Raw genomic sequence first — 8,360 nt, forward strand, 5'->3', positions numbered from 1 at the left:
TTATCGAGGCAATAACCGGATTCCAACTAGTGTTTCCTGCTCATACGAGTAAAAGTAACAGCATTGCAAAGATAAAAACACATTGCAAAATCAACCGGTATAAAAATTATCAGGAGAGTGTAGTTTACTTGTCAATCAAATAATAACCATCCGAAATACTGTGCGATATTGAGGAGGAATAGGAGCATACTTCACGTTGATTTTCAGAAAATAACTCCGATTTCGTGGTGAATTTCACGAAACCCCCACATAAATAAGAACCATGTGTTCATTTTTCTGTTACTCACGTCTGGGTGGCACCAAATGGAACTTTTAATATTCATGATGGTGCTCTTATAGTTGTTCGACAACCTCCTCTCAAAATGTCAGCAGGGGTGTTTATTTTTACTTCTGTGACTGGAGCTCCGGGTCTACCGTCCTATGAAATCGGTTTTAAATATTTATAACCATATTCTGGCTAAGCTATAAGGAAACGAACTCTTCATAAGCCTCCTTAAACATTGCATAGACCTCATATAATGATTTAATTGGGCTAAAACAAAATTTGAATGCAGTGTCTCGTGTTGGTTCCATCGTGGCTGCAGGCGAACTGAACATTCCTTCGCTTTCAACGATTGAATTAAACTCAATGAAACTTTCGCCGCGTATGCATTGCAGATTTGGCTATCAATATAACAAATAAGCGAATAAAATTGTAACACTTTTAACAATTAATATTTAAAAAATGTCAAATAAAACTTTAACAATTAATTTTGCTAATAAAAATACATGAACACTATTGAACTGGCCTCGCATATTTAAGGGGATAGGGATGGTGTGGTGACTAATACGAACTCTTAGACTGACTTCTCACCTAGAGGGCCCGCGTTCAAATCCTGGGCATGGCTGATTATTTTTTCAGTGCTATCCCAATCCCTACTTTGAGGTGCTTTGTGGAGAGCACTTCCAGTGTAATACACTATCCGTCAGATGGGACGTTAAACTACAGAGCCTTAAAAAATTGTTGTCTCGGGCGTAACTTTATGGAATTTGCATAACACATTGAAATGAAATAATTGAATTTATGATTCCGCACACTTTATTTAAAAAAAAAACTCGATCCAGGTTTCGACGTTGAACGTCATCATCCGGTCACGCAGAGCCTGGGCGCCTTTTCTTAAGCGTGGGCTGCTAATGCCAGCGCAGGGCTTCTCTCCACCATTCCCATCCATCCCTAATGGGGAAAATGGCCTCAGGTGTGAGCAGCCTCCCCTGATAACAACAGCTACTCGCATATTTAATTGCGAATCGCAAATAGGTGAGACGTGGCTCTGCTTGAAGTAATTGGGTACCATATTATTAAGACAGAATATATCTTGAAAATCATGATTTTTCTACAGATGGGATCAGGGTAACTTTTATTTAATTTTAAAATATTAATATCACATGATTTGATTCAGTTTTTTCAAGAGCAGAATCTTGATGACAAAGGTTGACGAATACTTTTTATTGTTGAAAAAAGTCCGTAATATCAAAAAGTAATGACAGGCAATAATAAGTTCGCACAAAATGCACGTAGAGACTTCTCTTCCAATAATTATTATCTCGGAGGAAAATGGCATGGTTTTCGATTATTTATAAGCGTCACATTATTGATACGACCACCGATTGATCTGCACTCGAGGTTCATACCTCGATATAAAGGAAAAAGGTGAATGGCTAAATTCTCCCAGGACAAGCATTGAAAATACCATTTTTTACCAATTTTCTAGACTTTATTCCACCTTTTTCCTTGAAAAATGGCCGAAATCGAAGGCAAAGACTGTTGCGGCCTTATCGGTGCTCATGGAAAAACTTCACTTGGGTGAGCCTTGAATTGAAGCTGTGAAAATGCAGTGGGATATCTTTCATAACGAATACGACCTTTACGTGGTAGAAGGGCGAGCGTGTTTTTTGACCCCTAGATCTGTACTGGCGGGAGCAATGATAATTGATCCTGGCAGGGTCACCCATGCCAGATAGGTCGAAGGGTAGGAGACGGACGAAACGTAGTCAGCGTAGGGTCTATTCCTCAGTGAGGCGGCTGCAAAGGCGTCTGACCCCAGTGGGGCGGCCATTGAGTGATGGTGTCAAGTCAAAAACACTATAGAGGAAGACAACGGGAAATCACTTCAACCATTTATCCCAAGGAAACACAATTTAACTGAATGAATTACTGTAATATGTAGTTTGGAGTTTAGAGGTATCCCGTGTCATGTTAGCTAGGGGTTAGTTTGATAGATCCTACACAATAGTGTGTTGGATCCATCAAAAACTTAAAACTCGTAACTTTGATGAAGGTATATAATACACAGCCAGGATTATTTTGGTTTCCAATTATACTTGCCAATGAAACGAGACATTATAATGAATGCATTTCGAAACTTATGTCTTCCTCTAATCTAATAGTTGACGAAGTGCACTCGTAAATTCCCCAAAGCAATGCACGAAGCTGCTCCTATTATTCCTAATTTCCCCATTATGCGAATTTTATGCGCATTCTGTCCACGGGCAACCACTAATGGAACTTCTCGCGGCACACATAATCAGCGACGGGACTTGCAGATCAGCTGTTGGCTTTCGCCGAGCGGATCATGCATATGCGGGCCCCAAATGTCTCCCGGCCGGCATCTCGGGGCGCCCCGCATCGCGGCAGCGCCCCACCACGGCCAAGGGTGACAAAAAAACACCCACGAGCGCTCGGACGGGCGGCAATTTTTTCCAGCTGGCCTTCACGCGTCGTGGCCCGAACGCGTTCTGTCACGTGGTACACACACGCACACACACACACACACGCACAAACGTACATTGTACCCACATGAATGAATGCATATATTTATAGAGATCTGCTGCAGCCGAAAAAGAAATGTTCAACCAAAAGCTGAAAACACAGGGACCAGTGACATTTGGTCTACCTCACTACACTTCCCTATCCACATTCTGCTAGCAACGCTATGCCTATACTTCGCCTCCGAATCATTTAGTCATTTTCGTATACTTTAATTCAAAGGTATTTATACTGGCTGGACTCAACCCCGTATTCTCCCGAGTGATTCCAAGAAAATATATTTTATATTCCCCGTTCTACAAATTATCGAAACTGGAAAACCTGTGAGCAGTTGAAGTACATGAGAAGTGAGGTTTTGTAGGGCAAACCACTCATTGGATAGAAACTGCTCGGGTGCAATCTTCACCCCGAATAATGCAGAGTGCATACTTTTAAAGGAATATATGTAATAATTTGATTGATGTGTGGTGTAAAATTATATGTAACAGCTTAATTTTTTTATTAACTTTTTTTCTTGCTGATTGGTTAATGAGATGGCATTTTCTTGTTTTGCGAAAGAGATTTGTGTTTTGAAGTTGCCTTTAAGTGTACTTTTGTTGTACTGACTGATCCATTATCTTTTGTGATTACTTGGGACTTGTGTGCCACCTGACACTCTATCTGCACATGTGGATTTTAATAAATAAAAAAATAATAAATAATGAGTTATTCGAGGGTTAACGATAAAAAATAACTCAAGTTTGAATGCACCTTAGAGATTAAGGCATTGATACCACTCTGTCTGGTTCCAAAAGTGAGTAAAACAGCAACTGAAAAGGACAGTGACAACCTCCTCTGCCATGGTGCTAATTAAAGGGGAGGGCTTCGTTATTGAAAGTCTCGCCACTCCAAATGTGAAGCTCGTGCGCAGGTCGGGTATCGGCAAATTGGGCATCACAAATCCTATAAAAATACGTCATTTCCATTCTAATTTCACATTTTTTTATTTATTTTAGTATCCTGCAAGCCACCGCTAGGGTATTTGGCAGGGGGTGAATACAAACCAGACTAATTTGGACCCAAATATGACCTTGCCGCGGTCGGACAATATTATTCTGATTCCTTATCGTTCGTGGAAAAATTATATTTAAATCTGTTCTTCACTTGATCTCTATAATTTTATCGACAAGATCTCTCCTATCGTAGTACGATTGGGGTAAATAACACATTTTCAAAATTACTGCTGAAGAGATCTCCTTCCAATTTATGCAAGAGATTTAATCTGATATTAATAAGAGATTTAATTTAATACATTATATCAATATTTCCTCATAATCAGCGTGGTATATTTACTACTTAAGCCATGTATCTATGCAAGTTTTTTTTATATTAATCAATCTTTTCCTTTGCATTAATCCGAATATGTAGCTTTGAAGTGGAGAACATGCGGTATGGTCTCCGCTTCGAAATGGAATTATTTTCTACTTAAGGTCAGCATCTCGCGCATTCAATGAATGAAAGGATAGAACAAAAAATCTGCAGAAGATTAAATCGTTCCGTGAGATTAAAATCTTCTGTGTCTCACGTCCAAAATAAGACATTTTCCGTGAGGGTACGTTGATATTAAGGTATTTTAAGATCCAAATCGGAGAAGGGCTGCATGGAATTGAATTTGACGTAAAATTTATCAGGGTGACGAACTTCAACTTCCTGTGTCTTCTCCAAGTTAGCAAAACTTTTTTTTTCTGATTTACACACGAACACGCTCATGTACGTGTATACGAGAGAGAGATTTTCCACACGCGTCTCCTACCGTATATGCATTTGAGAGCACGGTTCCTGCCCAAACGCCACCTCCCAGCTGCGACGCACGGGTGCGAGGAGGCGACATCGGCTCGGTGGGGCGACGGTGAACGTCCTCGCGGTGGAGGGAGGGTCAGCCCACCCACTCGCACGCTCCCGGCAGAACCGGACGGGGCGTGGCGTCTGTTCGCACGCGTGCGTGCGTGGCCTCGCCACTCCGCCCCGGGTGACGATAAGTATATACAAGCGAAGATTCTCGCGCAATTACTCACATGTCGTCACATTTCGCAACCGTGTACAATCTCAATTCATTGGTTAGATTCTTCTTCGTTCGACGTGGACAAAACATTACGCACACGAGATTTCTTTATTTTTTTTTTACCCCACGAAGCGAATTTCTTCCCACTCGTCCCTCGAACCGTATGGTCGTCGTCGGAGTAGGGAATTTAAAATTCACGATTAAAACGGCCAGCGTATTTCATAAGTTTCACGTGCAATATACTTTCAAGTCTATCTTCCCAACTTAACGAGTAAAGAGGAAAAGTATCACATTATTCACGTCACTGTACAAACAAAAAGACAAAAACACTGCAATTTTTATGTGGTTCATTGTTATTTTGCCACTCCCGCGACCATTGGTTCATCACTGTGTGGAAGTGGACAACACACACACACACACATATATACATATATATATATATATATATATATATATATATATATATATATATATATATATATATATATATATATAACTTCTTGAAAGTCTCACGGACGTGAATAATAGTGCATAACACTTAGCACTAGTGGACACAGACAAAAACACAGAAACACACAAAAAAGAGACTCACCCCTCTCTCCCTTGATAAAGGTGGTAACGACCACCGAAAATTCGAAAAATAGTGAGTCTCTTTTTTGTGTGTTTCTGTGTTTTTGTCTGTGTCCACTAGTGCTAAGTGTTATACATTATATTATATATATATATATATATATATATATATATATATATATATATATATATATATATATATATTTGTGGAATAAGCTGTGTTTTGCTTGTGCAATGAACGATTCTCGTCAAGTAACGGATCAAAGTTTCACATATCATTTTATTCATAAATGCTCGTCGCGGTCCAGGGGTGTGAAGATGGTTTCCGCCTCGGTCCCTTGACGATTGGAAATCTTAGGAAAAGTAAGGGGTGCACAAGTCGGGATGGATGCCTTTTGAACCCAAAAGGGGTTGCTTTTGTTTTTTGTATGGATATGAGGGGAATGCTTAAAAGTTCGCTCCAAAGCCAGTGGAGAACTTCCGCGAAAGGTCTTGCTGGGAATAAGTCGCGATCAATAAAATCCAATGTTTTCCCTTGTAAATTTTCAGTTTGGTGTCGCTGAGAAAGAAGACTTTGCCATCTCACGCCTTAGGACTAGGGACACGGCGTGCCGACGCACGAGCAGGGCCCCGTCCCCATTGCGAAGAATATGGATCCCTCCTGATCGGTTCCGGCTCTTCCATGTAAAGGGTTACAAATACCGCAAATAAACTTTCACATAGCCAACCAACGTGGTACTGCGGGAATGTTTTACATTATTTCCGTGAATGATTTCCAAATAATTCGAAGAAATTCTACGCTTTCGAGCTCTTTTAAGGACATTAATTGCGTATCCTCCGCCTTGCCTCGTCATATTCAACGGAATATGAGCAACATATCGTCGTGACAATGAAACGAGAAATTACAATTGTTTAACCAAATATCTCCCTCCGGTCGGAGGATTTACGTTGAGAGCCCCACGATTCATGAAGATGATATTTTTTTATATTTTACATAGTACCCTGGCAGTCACCGCCGAGGTGTATGGAAGGGGGTGATAACACACCGGACTATTTTTGACCTAAAATACTTTTCCCTTCTGGTGCGATGGGATAATATTATTCTAATTCCTTATCGTTCGTGGAAAAAATGACATCTTAGACTTATCTCCTCTACACTTAATCTCTCTAATTTTATTAGCATGATCTCTCCTACCGTAGTAAAACGGGGGCAATAATACATTTTCAGCATCATCACTAAAGAGGTATTCTTCTAATTCATGCAAGAGATTTAATCTGCAATTAAACCTTCTCTCCTTGAGTGATTCCCAACCCAGATTCTCTAAAAACTCTGATACTCTACTTAGTTTGTCATTAAAGGACACGCAAGACAAGACAAATACTTTGAGAAAGTAACACGACGGTTGAGTAGGTACTATTGCGACACTTTAAGGAATTACCAAGGGCCCAAATTACACGGTTAGATTCGACCACAGGGATGAAATAAGGGGGACCGTCACCGACAGATCCAAGTGTCCGTTCTTCCCTAGCGAACCATGAAATTATAACAAAATCGAGCCCAGCATTCAAATGCCTTTTCCTCAAATACCAAATTTTAATGACTCAGTCAAACAGACCAATTAATGCATGATGTACATATTGGCACGCACGTGTGTGTACGAGTGTTTTTGATTATGAGCAAACACCTATTCAAATGCATGCATGAATTAACAATTCTGCATGAATGGCTGGTGTCCTAACACCCCAAAACACGCCAAACGCCCTTGCGGTGGCTTGTTGGGCATTGTGTAGATAAAACTTGGCGTAGCCATTGAATGATACACTTTTGAAAAACAAATTATGACCTCCATTTAATATCAGTTGTCCCTGCAACTTTTTCGCAACACATTTCTAATCTTAAAACTTCTCGAGAGTTTTGAATGTTCCGAAATGACCTTGCCATCTAACCGACGTAGACACCCCACGCAACGATACCACTACAACTGGGCATGAAATAAAGGGAACCTGACGAATACATTAAGCGATGGCAGTAACCATAGGAATTTGATATTAAGAAAGATTCAATCAATGGCCAATGCCACAATGTGTACTTGGATTCGTACCTAGTCCACTAAAGAAAATTTAAAAAAATTATTTCGCCTTGCCAACGGTCATTAATTCAGTTGATTTGACCCATATCTGCATTGCAAACGACTCTAATCATCATCATCATTTGATAGTTTCCATGAACAGCAATTGTGTATTCTCGGCTGGCCATTTAATGACTTAGTGACAACATTCTCAAAATGTATATGTTTTGAAGTTTTTCAGCATTGAAAATGAAAATGTCATGACTTAAATGGTACGAAGCGATATTTCACTCTTGGAGCGCTTTTTAAATACGATACGATACTTTGCTCTTGGAGCGAAATATCGCATCCTATTCAAAAAGAAAGGCACAAGGCGGCCTCCTGAAAAATCCGAGAACTTCCGAGGTTTCTAAAATTTTGCACACATACATTGGCCAAGCATCGTAGAAAGTTTATGTTGGATGATAATTTGAGAGCACGTCTTTTCTAATACGTGTATATCGCTGTGACATGATTGCTGCCGTCCAAAGACAAACCCATTTGACGAATCGAAACCATTAGAAATTTAACGTGGAAAACAAATATGGCCAAAAACCCAACCATATATATTAATACTCGGAAAGGATTGCAGTTGTAGCTTCCATAAGCAGTGAATAGTCCGAAGAAGTGTTTGATACGTGCGTAAATGTTTAAGTCTGGTAGTGTAGTGGCTCACTTGGACCTGGTGTCACTCGGCTCCCTGACATTTGGTTCCGGATTCAAATCCCAGAGGGATGACTAGACAGGATCCCACGGCCATGCTCAACTGAAGCCATGTCATCATCCGTCTTTTCAGGCCAGATTTATTCCGGAATTAGACGGGGGGGGGGCACAG

This window comes from Hetaerina americana, unplaced genomic scaffold, assembly GCF_022747635.1.
Source record: "Hetaerina americana unplaced genomic scaffold, ioHetAmer1.1.p SCAF_152, whole genome shotgun sequence".
Classification (NCBI taxonomy): domain Eukaryota; kingdom Metazoa; phylum Arthropoda; class Insecta; order Odonata; family Calopterygidae; genus Hetaerina; species Hetaerina americana.